Genomic DNA, 15,134 nt, shown 5'->3' with positions numbered 1-15,134 from the left:
TATTGCCTTCTGTTCCTCCTTCGGGTTGTAATCTCTGACATCCTCCTCTTCTCCATGACTGCAGACTCCAGCCTTGTTTTGTTTTCAGTTATACATGTGTGTGTGCCTGTGTGGGTATGTGCATGTGAGTACAGGTGCCTGGGGAGACCAGAAGGGGGCGTGAGAGCCCCTGGGACAGGAGCTCCTGGTGGATGTGAGCTTCCAGCTCCCATTTTAGTGATTTTTAATTGAAATCGCTGCTGTGGTCCTTGGGAAAGCTGGTAGTTCTCTCACATTCCAGCTCACCCAGGAACTATGTGGGAACAGCAGAGTCAGAGCAGTCCAGGGGTGAGGACTGAGTCTCCTGAAGCCTGGAGCTCCTGTCCGAGGACACACTTTGAGTAAGACAGGCAGAGTCCCTTCATGTGAACAGAGGAGCTTGTTCAGCTCTCAGCTGAGTAGAACCTCATCTGAAGTGTTTCTAACTTCAGATTTTGGGATATCTGCCTGTATTAGTGAGATTTCTAGGGGACCCGAGTGTATATATAAATACTCAGTTGTTTCTTATGTATGTTACACATACAAGTTAAAGCTAACTTTATGTAATGTTTTAATACGTTTTTTACTTAATTTACTGGTATTATGCATGTGTGTCTGTGTGCACACATGCCACCGTGTGCATGTGGAGGTCCCAGGATAAGGGAGATTTTTCTTCCCCTTCTTTCTTGGATTCTGAGGCTTGCTCTCAACTCGTCAGGCTTGTGTGGCCAGCACCTACCGAACCATCCCACCGGCCCATGACTTGACATAGATTTTAAAGATTATGTTCATGACAGATGTGACAGTTCAGGAACTTTCTTCCATGCTTGCCTGTTTCTTTTGTTTTTTTCAGACAGGATCTTGCTTTAGCCTAGGCTCGTCTTGAACTCATAGAGAGCCTCCTGCCTCAGCTCTTTCCAAATGCTAGGATTACAGGTGAGAGCGTAGAATTTTCTCCTGTGGTGATTCAGGTTTTGGAACATTTCAGATCAGGGATGTGGAACTGATACACCCCGGAAATGGCATTTCTGCCCCCGGAAGAGTCCGTTAAAGCACACAAGTGGCAGGCAGTAGGAAATATGTCTGTGACGTCAAACGTATTTATTGTTAACGTGGCCTCTCTGAGCCTGAGTCTCCTCATCTATGAAACAGAACAGAGCCTTTCCCCGATCCACAATGCGACTCTGAGTCAGAACGCACCACAGCCGGTGCCTGGCCTACACTCAGCAAATAAATAACCCATGCTTACTGACGCTTCAGAAGAAAAGGAATCGTGTCACAAATCTGCGCCACCTTCTAGGCTGTGGCTGAAGACCACTCACCCCACAGTTACTCAGCATGCTCTTTAAGAATCCAGTCCCCAGACTGACTCACCCAGAGCTGACCAGCCAGATGCTCATCGTGAGCCCCAGGCCTCGGGCATTTTTCCGAACTTCATGTAACATCAAATTAGTCATTGGTCCTATTAGGGAATGCCAGCCAGGGGTTGAGGGCGTGGCTCAGTTGGTAGAGTGCTTGCCTAGCATGCTTGAGGCCCCGGGTTCAGTCCCCAGCACCCCAAACACCAGGTTATGATGGTGCACACCTGCATTTCCAGCATTTGGGAAGCGGACACCAAAAGAATGATCAAAAGTTCAAGTTTATCCTTGGCTCCGTAGTCAGTCAGGGGCCAGCCAGGGCTACCTGAGACACTGTCTCCAAAAAGAAAATACAAACTAGTGGCGTTCGGCGTGTGTGCACGCTGTGCACACTCACCCCAGTCCAGTGCACTGCCGTCAGTCCCAGGGGAAACTGCCGGTTAAGCAATCACTCTCCCCCCGACCCCAGCCCCAGCCGACACGGAGCTGCCCCCCCCTCCCCGACTCCCTGGTTCTGGGTGCTTCTTGTATTTGATTTATCCCTTGATACGTTATACTCCAGGGTCACCATGTTTTAGCATTTATTGGAACTTAATTCATTTTATGAGCAAATAATATTCCTCCTGTGCTCACTCCTCCACTCACTGGCCGTTTGGCCCACTTCTGGCTCCTTGGCCCTTGTGACTGATGATGACCCGAGAAGACGTTTGCCCTTTGGTTCTTTCTCATTCTGTGCCTGGGAATAGAATTTTTCCCACCTTCCTACACCTGCGTGGTGAGGATCGTTGAATGGGAACAAATGCCCACTCTTGGCTTGTTTGAGAAAGCCAGGCCAGGGCCCACCCGTGCGGGGCTCCCCCAGCCCAAGGCCCTGCAGCCAGTTTCTGCAAAGTGCCTCTAGAGACCTGGCTGCCCAGGGCTGGCCTGGAGGGCCCATCCCAATATGAACTAGTTTTTAACTTACCTGTTTTTGTTAAAAGAAGGAGAAGAGAAAAGAAAAGGAAAGAAGGAAGGAGGGAGGGAGGGAGGGAGGGAGGGAGAGAGAGAGAGAGAGAGAGAGAGAGAGAGAGAGAGAGAAGAAAGAAAGAAAGAAAGAAAGAAAGAAAGAAAGAAAGAAAAAAGAGGGAGGGAGGGAGAAAGAAAAGAAAAGAAAAGAAAAGAAAAGAAAAGAAAAGAAAAGAAAAGAAAAGAAAAGAAAAGGGGAAAAAGAAATGAATTTAGACATTCTGCTGTCCAGGATAGCTGGAGACATTTTAGTGAAAAGTTTGAGGGTTTGTTTGTTTGTTTGTTTGTTTTATGAGACAGGTATCTCTACATAGCCCCATCCTGGAACTCTCTGTAGCCCAGGCTGTCCTCAAAACCCGGCGATCCTCCTGCCTCTGCCTCCCGAGTGCCGGGATGAACGGCGTGCGCCACCGCCCGGCTAAGGAGTGCACCAGGCCGTCCTTGCGGCTCTGAGGACGAGGGGTGGACCAGCGTGAGGAGACAGGAATAGCCAGATGAGGAACAGCTGGAGAAAGGAATTGTAGTCCTCTAAACAGCAGGAGTGTCTCTCTCTTCCAGAATCGCTTCAGAATTCATCTCTAGGGTGGAGGGCAGCAGTTGTGTGTGTGTGTGTGTGTGTGTGTCTGTCTGTCTGTCTGTCTGTCTGTCTGTCTGTGTGTATTGGGCATGCCATGGCACCTGTGTGGAGGTCAGAGGACAACTACTTTCAGGAGTCAGTCCATCTACCTCAGTGTAGGTCCCAGAGATCGAATTTAGGTCATTGGGCTTATTCGGCAGATACTTTACCCACTTAGCCACCTCGCTGGCCTGGACACTTCGATGGTCTGTTATATGAACGCCCAGAGGGAGCAGGGCCCTGGGGGAGCTCACTTCAGGCTTGTTCTAAGGCGTAAAAGGGCCTCTTCCTTCAGACGTTGGTCCTTGGGAAGACATGCTTCTTTCCAGAGAGTTTCCTGGATGGTCACACATGGGAAGCGGCTCAGTCCGGTTTCTGTCCCACGAAGAGATCGGCAGTCGGGCCGAGAGGAAGGGCTGAGTGTCTGGACTCGGCCATTCTGTGTGGACTTGGGCAAGTCACCAGGTCTTGGCTTCCATGTTCCTGTCCTAATGACCTCAGTAGTGATTCAGGGGTGTGTACGATTGTGTGTGTGGGGGGGGTGAGAGTGTGTGGAGGCCAGAGGACAGTCTCAAGTGTCGTCTCCTCAGGTGAGGTTCCACCCATCTTATTTGTTGTAGTGGTTGCTGTATTTTTTATCTGTTTGCTTTGAGACTGGACCTCTCACTGTCTGATTAGGCTAGACTGGCTGATCAGTGAGCTGCAGGGACCCTCCTGCCTTGGCCTCCCCATCACTGGTGACAGGCACATGCCACACCACACCATTCCCTGGGGGTCTGGGGATTAGCTTGGCTCCTCTCGCTCACACAGCAGAGCTTTATTGACTGAGACATCTCTCTATTGCTCCTGTAAGGTGGAAGTCTGGTCACCATGCCTGCCTCCTGGACCCCTAATCATTAGTGATAGGTTTGGGGCTAGACCTAGTGCCTAGGTCCCCAGCCCTGAGGCCCTAGGTGAGTCCCCAAGTGACAACGGTATCACTCTGGGATCCAGTACGGTAGCTGTGAATCCTTGAAGACCGACCAAGAACCCATGAGTCAGTCACAGAGATCGACCTCCAGCCTTGCCCAGCTGTCCATGGCCTGACTGGGCAATCTTTGTGGATTCCTCTGGATTTTCACTTCAAGGCAGGATCATGGCTGTCCCCACAGTAATGGCCGCACCATTGCCAGGGCCTGTTGGGAGCAGCAAGCGTGCTCAGTGTAGACCTGATTCATGGGACCCTTGTGGGTGGGACATCCTGTCTCTCTCTAGGAGAGGAACAAGGCTGTGTGGCCAGTGAGGGGCAGGGCCAGGCTGGAGTCGGGGTGCTGCCCCTTACAGACACGTCAGGGTCCTGCAGCCCTAAGCTTTCCTGAGGACTGAGCCTAGGGCCTGTGTACTCAGGGTGATTACCACTGAGCTACACCCCCAGGCCAGCAGTAAGTTTAATAACGGACACCTCCTGAAACCTCGGCCTGTACACCCACACCCTTCTCACATCAGGGTGCCCCACTGATTTTACCATTGGCCAAATTTGAAGCTCACCAAGACGCAGTGGTGTGGAAAGAACAGCCCTAGCTCACCCAGGACGTCTCGTACACTGGGAGGAGGGCAAAGGGGCCCCTCTTTTTAATATGCTGTGCCAGCTTAGGAAGAGGGAGGAGTTAGCAGAGATGCATAAATAGTTCCTGGTTTCTTCCGGGTAGCCTGTTGGAACTAATTAAAAACAAACAAACAACGAAAATGCACAGCTTGAGCGTCTGCCTTCCTGCCTGCCTTCCTGCCTTGACTGGAGCCCGGGGACTAAGCCAGGAAGCGGCTTCCGGCTTCCGGCTTCCCGCCACAGGACCTTTGCACAGGCTGACCGCCGTGCCAACCGCAGCATGGTTCCTCTGCGTCCTTTCTTCTTTGCTTCACGGGGCTCGTTTTCCTGGGGAAAGCGCTGCCAGCCCTTCTTTGTGCTGGTCTAGAGCCGCAGCAGCCACACCTCGCTAGGTCACGGCCGTCACCGTTGTTTCTGATTCCTGAATCGTTGACACCAGACTGTGAGCCCCCTGGAGTCAGGGCAGAGTGGCTTCATGTGACTCAGGTGTTTGCTGCCCATCAGAGTGAACGGATGATTGAGTGGACTGCGTCAGTTAATTTAATTCCCTGCCCTAATTCCAGCCACTCATTTCATCTTAGGAAGAGAGGGCAATTGTAATTGTCTGCTCTTGGACATTTTTATAAACTGGGGGAAGAGGTGCTGTTCTGTATGTGGGATGTGTGTGTCGTTCTGTATGTGGGATGTGTGTGTGTGTGTGTGTGTGTGTGTGTGTGTGTGTGTGTGTCGTTCTGTATGTGGGATGTGTGTGTTCTGTATGTGGGATGTGTGTGTTGTTCTGTATGTGGGGTGTGTGTGTTGTTCTGTATGTGGGGTGTGTGTGTGTGTGTGTGTCATTCTGTATGTGGGATATGTACTTGTTAGTGTGGGTGTGTGCACATGTGTGTACATGTGTGTACAGATACCGATGAACTTGTGCAGCGGGCATTTTATCGAGTGCCCTCCCTAGCCCATAGCTAGCTGTTTATGTCTCCCTTAAGTCTCTGTGATGAACCCATCGTTAGGGAGTTAGGGGGGCACCTCAAGGCTGACGTACAGTAGATGACAATCTGAGTTGCTGGCCTGAGCTCAAGGCTTACTTGAGAGACAAGCCCTTCCAAGAACTCGTGGTCCACAGGGAGCCCAGGATAGGGCTGTGAACTGACTCCTCACTCCCCAGAACTGAGGCCCCCCTCTTCCCCCTCTGCCATCTCTTGGCTCCCCATAAGGCCCACTGCTCAGATGCCAATAGCTGTTTCGACTTTTGTACACAAACATGTCTCCCCCAGAACCGTCTCCTCGCCGGCGTTCGGAGTTAATGATGTACCATCTCCGGAGTGGTACAGACAGCCTTCAGAAACTTCCGTTGCCATAGGAATGTTTACGACGAGCCTCTTGATAGAATTCCGTGAGCAGCCAACTCCAAAATTGCAGATGCTTTAGGTTAGAATGGGGGAGTGAGGGTGTGTGTGTGTTTGCATTAAAAAGAAAACAAGCCTTTGAACGGGGAAGTTTTCTTCTTCAGGGCTAGCTGCTTCTAAAGTTTAAAGTAAGAACTGCTTAAAAAGCAGACACGTGGAGGCTCTGAGCATTTGCTCTTGACATGGGAGAGAAGGGCTTGGAACGGCTCCCTCAGGCACCAGGCAGTCATGAAGACACGAGGCACCGAAGGCTTCCCCACCCCTTCCCTTCCTTCCTTCCTTCCTTCCTTCCTTCCTTCCTTCCTTCCTTCCTTCCTTCCTTCCTTCCTTCCTTCCTTCCTTCCTTCCTTCTTCCTTCTTCCTTCCTTCCTTCCTCCTCCCTTCCTTCCTTCCTTCCTTCATCCTTCCTTCCTTCCTTCCTTCCTTCCTTCTTCCTTCTTCCTTCCTTCCTTCCTTCCTCCTTCCTTCCTTCCTTCCTTCCTCCTTCCTTCCTTCCTTCCTCCTTCCTTCCTTCCTTCCTCCTTCCTTCCTTCCTTCCTCCTTCCTTCCTTCCTTCCTTCTTCCTTCTTTCCTTCCTTCTTCCTTCCTTCCTTCCTCCTTCCTTCCTCCTTCCTTCCTTCCTCCTTCCTTCCTCCTTCCTTCCTCCTTCCTTCCTTCTTCCTTCCTTCCTTCATCCTTCCTTCCTTCCTTCATCCTTCCTTCCTTCCTTCATCCTTCCTTCCTTCCTTCCTTCTTCCTTCCTTCCTTCATCCTTCCTTCCTTCATCCTTCCTTCCTTCCTTCCTTCCTTCCTTCCTTCCTTCTTCCTTCCTTCCTTCCTTCCTTTCTTCCTTCCTTCCTTCCTTCTTTCTTTCTTTTCTTTTCTTTTCTTTTCCTTTTTTAAGCTGACTGTCACTAACAAAGTTTTCTTGATTTTTTTTTTCTTTCTTAAATCAAGATGGCTGGTCACGTAAAGGCGTTCCCCGGGCCCCACATAGTGGAAGGAGAGAACCGACTTCTGCAGTTGCCCTCTGAGTGCCACGGCCAACTGTGACTCCTTAAACCCCATGAGTGTGTGCACACACACACATGCATACAAATCTAATAAATATATCTGATTTTGTTTTTTAAATATTTGTTTGTTTTAATTTTGTGTGTACTGCATGTATTATTTTGTGTTTACCTACATCTCTGTACATGCCTGGTACTGGTATGAGCCAGAACTGGGTGTCCCAGTTCTCTTGTGACTTAAGTTGCAAATGGTCGTGAGCTGCCATGTGGGTGCTGAGAACTGAACCTGCATCCTCTGTGAGAGCAGCCAGAGCTCCTGGTTGGTTTTGTTGTTGTTGTTGTTGTTGTTCCTTCGGTTGTTTTTATGAGGCAATGACTTGCTGGTTGAAGAGCTGGCCACACAGGCATGAGGATTGGGAATTGGAATCCCCAGAACTCATGTTAACACTATAGATGCTGGGTGAGCGTGGCCACCTGCATGTAATTCCAACACGGACTCAGGGTCCATGTAGCAACTGGTCCATGGCGAGCTCTGAGCTTACCAGAAAAGCCTGTCCAGTGAGTAGTTCCAGCAGTTCAGGAAGACTCTAACGTCAGTCCTGAGCCTCCACACACACGTGTGAGACCCACGAGACAGGGGTCATTTTTATAGCATTAAATGGAATGAACACCAGCGGCCCTCTTAACGTTTTGAAAACAATGTACTTTCTGGGACAGAGGTCTCGTTGTTCTCACTTGAGAGACGTGGAAGGGACGCTGGGGGACAGAGGAGCTTGCGTTTCGTTTCCTGATCATGGCAAGTGGGTGACGGTGCCTCGCTCCAGACGCTAGGACACTTTACCAGAGTTGGCGTTGTGGTTCCTCTTTCTGGAGAGCGACCCTCAGAACCAACTTTCCGTAGTCCGGGGGGTGACTTGAAATTACTCCTTATGTCTAGCCCTCCCCCTTCCCTGAACCAGGACCCCTGCCAGACCTTAGGGGGGCGTCTGTGCAGCTCCACAGCTGTGCTCCAGGAACGGGACTCGCCAGTACGGGGTCCCTGCCTCAGTCCATGAAGGAACCAGAAACTGAGAGTAGACGATTAGGAACCGTCACATCCACTCGACAATAATCTGCTATACTGAATAATTAAAAAAATAAATAAATAAAGCTTTGTCTTTGAGTATCTTTCCATTTCTCTAGCGGTTAATTTGTCTTACATATCAGAAAAGTATTTGTCAATTGCTTAGAAATTAAAATGCAAAACAAACCATTCTTTGTTACGGACGGTTGGAGAAGTACTGTGTCACAGCACCTGTAGCTAGGCACGGACGGTTGGAGAAGTACTGTGTCACAGTACCTGTAGCTAGGCACGGACGATTGGAGAAGTACTGTGTCACAGCACCTGTAGCTAGGCACGGACGGTTGGAGAAGTACTGTGTCACAGCACCTGTAGCTAGGCACGGACGGTTGGAGAAGTACTGTGTCACAGTACTTGGAGCTCACGCAGACGGCTTGAGGAGTACTGTTCTGTAGCACCACAGTTCCCTTTCAGCTCTGTCTCGCTGTTTTGAGGACCTCATCTAAGTCATCTTAGTGGCCTCTTCCTCAGGGTCCTCTGGACACACTGCACAGCTTGGGGAAGGTCTGTGGTGAGCGCCTGCCAACGGGCTCCCCCAGTGTGTGGGAGGGTGAGGGAAGCTTCTGGAACAGTGGCCTCTGCCAGATGATGGTGATGTGGGAGTGAGTGATGCGACAGTGACCCTGCCTTATCCTTTTCCCTCAGACCCAGGTCGCTTCTTCCCTCCTGCCCAGCAGTATGAGAACAGCATGACTGGCCAGCCGCAGGAGAAGCCCCCACAGCCAGGCCCCCAACGCAGCCAGCCGCTACCGAGGTCAAGGTGAGCTTGCTCGCTTCGAGGAAGTAGATGCTTCGTTTAAACAAATCGTATGTACCCTTTCCGCCCTCGTGGTGTGCAGGAAGAATGGAAGGTTCCGGGGAAGGGGTGGGCTTAAAAAACTCAGGCACAGCCAGGCCCACACCTTTAATCCCAACACTTAGGGGACCGGCAGATCTCTGAGTTCAAGGCCAGCCTGGTCTACATAGGGAGGTCCAGGCCAGCCAGGGCTACACAAGGTGAGAGCCTGGCTCAAAAGAAAACTGGCGAACAAACACACAAAACACTTTATGCTGGGACTCGAGAGATGACTTAGTAGGTGAAACACTTGCTGGAATCCCTGGACTCCGAGTTAAAAGCCAGGTACAGTGGTGAGCGCTCGTGGTCCCAGCGATGGAGAGCTGGGGGTTAGAGGCAGGCCGATCGATCCTGGAGCTTGCTCAGGAGCTAGTGTAGAATCCTGGGGAAAGTTCCAGGCCAGTGAGAGACAAAAAGTGGAAGATGAGCTACTTTCCTGTCGTGACGAAATGCCTGACCGAAGCCCTGCACGGAGGGAAGGGTCTGTTCGGGTTTTCCAGTTTGTGAAGGGTATGGCCCGTCCCGGTGGGGAAGACACGCAGCTGGAGCCTGAGGTGGCTGGGGATACCGTGTCTGAAGTCGGGAAGCACAGAGAGCTGAATGCTGGTGTTCCACTCACATCCCTTTGTGTATTTATTTTGAGACCCCAGCCCGTGGGACGGTGTCACCCACACTCAGGGTGGGTCTTCATTCCTCAGTTAAAACTTCCTGGATGCCCTCCTTGACCCGGAAGTCTGCTTCTAGTAATCCCAAGTCTTGTCAAGTTGACGGTAGACTGACCATCACAGACACGTGGTGGAAAATTCCTAACATTGGGACTGCTTCTGCGTCTCTGTAATTTCTGTCCGTGGGTCCGTCACTGATGCCTGGAACCTCAGACTCACCTTTCAGACTTCTCTGTCTTTGAATTTGAAGAAGTGCCTCGTGATATTACTTTTTTTTTTTTTTTTTTTTTTTTTTTTTTTTTTGCATAGATCATTCCTAAGACACTGATGTCACTTATTCACCTTGTCCCTCCCTCCTCTCCATGTTGGAAAGGACTTCATTAATTCCAGGCTCTGCTTGGTCAGTAGCTTCCTCGGCCTGTATCATCCTCAAGAGTCTTCCATTCCTCACTCACTGAGACAGGCTCTTGGCTCTGTTCAAGATAAAGAAAGGCTGTGGCCGGCATAACCTGTGTCGTCAGCGATTGGGGAAGAGGCAGGTGGCGTCCAGGCCAGTCATGGATTCATAGTGAGAGCCTGTCATGAAGAAAATAAGAAGGAGGAAGAGGAGGAAAAAGAGGGGCGTGGAGAAAGACAGACAGACCTAGATTATCTTTCTCTCTTCTTAAAGTAGATTGGTTGTAGATTCTCTGAGAGAGTTTGGAGTGTGTATTGAACTACTCTTGTGGAATCCTTCATCATATTTTATATATAATCTCTTCAATTTTTAAAAAATATTTTAAAAGTCCATGAAAGAATAAGTGTTCTTGTATTATTGCATTTAGTTCTGCCTACATGATCAACACAGTAAGGTTGACTTTGGGGTTTGATTTTGTTTGCTTGCTTGTGTTTGAGACAGGGCCTCTCTGTGAACCTAGAACTCACCATATAGACCAGGCTGGCCTCAAACTCCCAGAAGTGCTTTGGTCTCTGCCTCCCAAGTGCTGGGACTAAAGGTGTGAGACACCACACAAGACATGGTTGTTCTTTGTGCTGTTCAGATCATCTATATTACGTTCTTTCCTGGTGCTGTATGCTTGGTTTATTATTGAAAGAGATGTGCGCTGGGAACATGGCTCAGTGTTGTTTTCTTGTCTGACCCCTAAGGGTCAGTCCCCAGCTCCACAAGTTCCCGAAAAGAGAGAGAGAAATGTGTTAAAACGTCTCATTGAATTTGAACTGCTCCTTGCAATGTAGACGTTTTTACTTTATATATTTAAGGCAATGCTCTTTGGCGTGTGCCTTTGGTTATTATCTGTCTTGCCTGGTAGATTAGCATATTCCTATCATTCCAGCACTCAGGAAGATGAGGCAGGAGGATTCCAAGTTCAAGGCCTGCCTGAGCTAAACCATTAGAAAAAAGATTCATTGCATGGCTTAACGATGAATTAGGGTCGCTGGTACCATGTGAATGTGTTTGTAAGTTTTCTGGTCTTTCCTCTGGGCTGGCCTCCCCTTGGTTCTGCTCTCTATCTTAATTAGAATCTGTGTATTTTGTGCCTGTTTTCACGGGTTGCCCCGGATATTTTAACAGCTATATTAAAGTCTAAAATTAACCAGTGTTTCCCCTCCTCCCAAATAATACAGAACCGCAGGCTGCTTTCATTTTAACCGTTACCTCCCCAGTTTACGTGTTATAATTCGCTTGTGATGTCCCTTGACCTGATTTCCCCCCTAAAACCAGACGTCTTGTTTTCTAGTTAATACAGATTTCCCCTCATGCCTATCCACCTTCTTTTCTCAGACTTTGGGGTTGTTCTTTCTTGAAACTGGAGTCATTTCTCATCTCCCTGAAATACAGTCTTTGACATCATCATGGGGTTTTAACCGACAACTCTTGAGATTTGCCTGTGTGTGTTTAGAGGTTTTCTTTTTGTTGGTTTGTATTATCGACAACTTTTCTTGTGGGTGTGACAAAATACCTCACAAAAGCAGCTATCCTGGTGCAAATCACAAGTGGTCACAGCACGCTAGTGCTCAGCTGGCCAGGACTCCAGCACAGGGCATGCGGCTGCCCAAGGTTACCTGCAGGTTTTCCCACCTCAGTTAGCCTTATCTATGTAATCCCTCACAGACACGCCCAGAGACTTGTTTCCATGGTGATTCTGGTAGGGTTTAACAGTCAAGGGTGAGGACCACAGTGTGGGGAGTGCTTTCCCTTGCTTTGTTTTGAGAAGTGGCTTTCTTGTGTGGAAATCACGGCACGAGGCCCCTGGCACCGAATCTTCCCAGGAAACTTGATTCTCAGCAGTTGTTTGTTTGTGAGAGGGTCTCACTGTGTAGTGTTGGCTAGCCTTGAACTCCTGGAGATCCCCCTGCCTCTGCTGGAGTTAAAGGCATGTGCCCCTTATTGGTTCAGTTAGAAGTGTTGAGTAGAGGCCATGGCCATGCCCCCCTGAACGCGCCTGGTCTTGTCTCATCCCAGAAGCTAAGCAGGGCCGGGCCTGGTTAGTACTCGATGGGAGAAGTGTCAAGCTGGGTTTCTGCTGTTCCATCTTGTCAGAAACTCTCTGTCTCTGTCCCTCTGTCTCTCCCCACCACCACAAGAGTGCTATTGAGCAGAAACTTCTAATCCTTTTTCACTTTAGAGTGAACCAAGGTCCCGAGAGGTCACTGTCACCGGCTAGTCTGGGAGGACTGCGTATGTCCCTCTTCAGCCCCTTCCCTGTCCCCAAGACACCAGTGACCATTTTGGACGATGATGTTCCCAGAGAATGTCAGTTTGTGAGGGTGCTTCAGATAGCGATAGCTTTGGGAGATTTATTTGAGTCTGTTGTTGATCTCCCACGAGACAGGAAGTGGCTTCTGCATACATGGTGGCCTGCTTCTTCAGTGGTCACCAGCAACCTTCCTCCTCGTTTCCATCCTGCCATGGGCTTCTGGAGGCCAAAGTCAGGTGCCCGGGGCTTCTCCTCTGGACCCTCACTTGCTCTCCTCACTTTTGCCCCTTCCCCATAGGTCCTCTTCCCCACATGTCCCCTTCCGTCGCCACCCCGTCCTTTCCTGCTGTGGCTCTTTCTCTTTCCCACTGGTGAGCCTTTTGTGGAGGACGGCCGTGGAGCCCCTGGGTCGGGTGGGGTGTGTCTGTGGAACACCAGGTCGGGTGGGGGACAGCTGTGGGACAAGAGGAGCTCTGTGTGACCCTGCTGTAGCATTTCCAGGGTCGCCTCTCTGGGCTTCCATCTTGTCACCCAAGGGCTGAGATGAGGGCTGGAGACCTTGTAACCTGGGGCTTGGAGGCCATTGAAAGCACTTAACAAAACTCTCTGGCAATTAGGGGATGAAAGGGTTTATTTCAGCTTACAGGTTACCGTCCGTCATTGAGAAAGTCAAACATGAACTTGCAGCAGGGATGCTACTTTCTGGCCCACTCCCACTCCCACTCCCCTCCCACATCACCTAGTGATCAAGACGTGATTACAGGGCACCCTGATCTAGGGTGTTGCTCATGGCCATGCTGAGAGACCAGATCAGAACATCGCTCATGGCCATGCTGAGAGACCAGATCAGAACATCGCTCATGGCCGAACTGAGAGACCAGATCACTTGGTGGCCGTTGCTTTTGTTCAATAATGCTTCAAGTGGACAGAGCTGGTTTAGGAAATGGGATAAAAGTGGGGTTGAGAACCCAGTGTGAATGGAGAGTCCCAGCCTCACTAGTGATGGCAGTCTCTGAACTGGAGCATTTAGCAAATAAACCAAGGAGCTGGCTGTGACATGCTCTTGTCGTCCCGGCCCTTTGGAGGCAGAAGCAGGACAATCACTTTAGATTAGAAACTCAAAGCTAGACTGTGCAACATAGTGAGATTCCATTTCAAAAGCTGGACATGATGGTTCACACATTATAATCCCAATACTTGGGAAGCTGATACAGGAGGATCACTATGAGTTTGAGGGCAGCCTGGGCTACAGATGTAATTTCAGGTCTACAGAGTAAAATCTTATCTCAAATAAACAAAATAAAATAATCTAAATGTAGACACAACACATGGCTAGACATTGCTTGCAGAGGCTATCAGCCTGGCTTCTGGAGGTGAGCCTGAGATACCCCACCCTCCACACACTCCTGTACGCTCTCTCCAAACTGTTCTGTGCCATGCCACAGGGGTGGTGGAACCTCTCACTGTGGACTTTTCCCTTATGGAGCCCTAGGTGAGGGGTGACCTAGCTGCCTATAACCACGGTCTTCTGGCCAGGAGAGAAGGATGGATCCCCAACACCCATTCACCTCCATGTTGTGTGCGTGCCCGCATATGTGTGGATGATGATAGCGTGGGGTGATGTACACACCATAGCAAGAACACAGAGGTCAGAGGACGGTTCTGTAGCATCCCCTCCACCTCCACATGACCTCCAGGCATCAAACACCTTCACCCACTGAGCCGTCTGCTGCCCATCTCCATCCTCCAGGTTTCCTTCACCTTCTGCTTGGCGGTTCTGTGCCCCCAGGTGTGGGTTAGGTCACCTCCTGGTTTGATATTGATGAAGTAGCCGCTGTTGTCTCGGTGCCCGCTGCTTGTGTGACTCTGGGCTCCGTGTGGTGGGCATGGGGTATCAAAAAAGGCGTAAAGTTGCTGCGATGCAAACCTACAGGTTCCCTAAAAATTAACTGATGAAAGAAAAGGACTCATAACCAACAAGTACATAAAGGATCAGGTTTCTTCAAAATGCTGGACACTCAGAGAGGAGTCTAAGGAAGAGAGTGCTGTGCCCATGAGTGGTCAGGGAAGGCTTCCTGGAGGAGGGAGACTTGTCATAGCCAGTGGTGCAGGTAGGTGAGGTGGCAGCAGAGGGAGCCTGGTGCATTCGGTTGTAGAAATGGCGGGGCGTGATCTTAGAGACCATGTCCTTACAGGCAGCGAGACCCTGCTGGTGTCCTTACAGGCAGTGAGTACTTCCATACCCCCAGCTGGCCTCCATGGCCCCTCTTGCAGATCACCAGCTGCTAGCCTATGCAGATCCCTAGGAAGCCCTGCAGTCTGCTTACCTGTGTGTCCCCGGGCTCCTTAGTCTATCTGGCTACTCATGAGCATCATCATCTTGAATGTCCTTTGTCTTAAGTTTCTCCCAGCACCTGGGTCCCCAGACACAGGGACTGGCACCTTTCTCCAAAACTTCAGAACCATCTCATGTCACTTGGTTGTTTGGAGCGATGGAGGTGGCTAGGCAAGCTGGGCATGGAGGTGGATGGGATTAGGGAAGGGTTCTTCTCTTCTCCTACAGTTAGGAGATGATGTCCTGATGGTCTCAATCAAATGAGTGGCCAGGCCCCCACGCCTGGGGCTGAAGGCCGGACTCCACAGTGAACCTCAGTCTGTTACCAGCCTTCTGCTGGGTGATTCAGCCTCCCTGCCCCTCCTTGCTTCCACTTACTCAGAGCTGTAAGTCGAGGTTGATGCTTCCATCCAGCGGGCCTTGCCCATGGGGAGCTCAGTGGGGAGATGAATAGTCCCCACTGGTGATTCCCCAGGGCAAGGGCTTGTCCTGGATACACCTGTGGAGCT

At 50.3% G+C, this 15,134-nt stretch overlaps 1 protein-coding gene across 9 annotated transcripts in view; it reads left to right on the top strand.

Annotated features, from left to right (window-relative positions):
• Window positions 1-15,134, top strand: part of Trerf1 (transcriptional regulating factor 1) — a 229,999-nt gene that overhangs the window by 148,755 nt on the left and 66,110 nt on the right. For all 9 annotated transcript variants that reach the window (XM_037199860.1, XM_037199861.1, XM_037199864.1 and 6 more), the window contains exon 4: window positions 8,737-8,851. The gene's annotated coding sequence lies outside the window, so the exon portion shown is untranslated. The remainder of the gene's footprint in view (window positions 1-8,736; window positions 8,852-15,134) is intronic.

The sequence above is a fragment of the Peromyscus leucopus genome, chromosome 16_21 (assembly GCF_004664715.2).
Source record: "Peromyscus leucopus breed LL Stock chromosome 16_21, UCI_PerLeu_2.1, whole genome shotgun sequence".
Classification (NCBI taxonomy): Eukaryota; Metazoa; Chordata; class Mammalia; order Rodentia; family Cricetidae; genus Peromyscus; species Peromyscus leucopus.
Note: the sequence above shows the minus strand (reverse complement) of the source record. Positions and strands in the feature narration are given on the sequence as shown.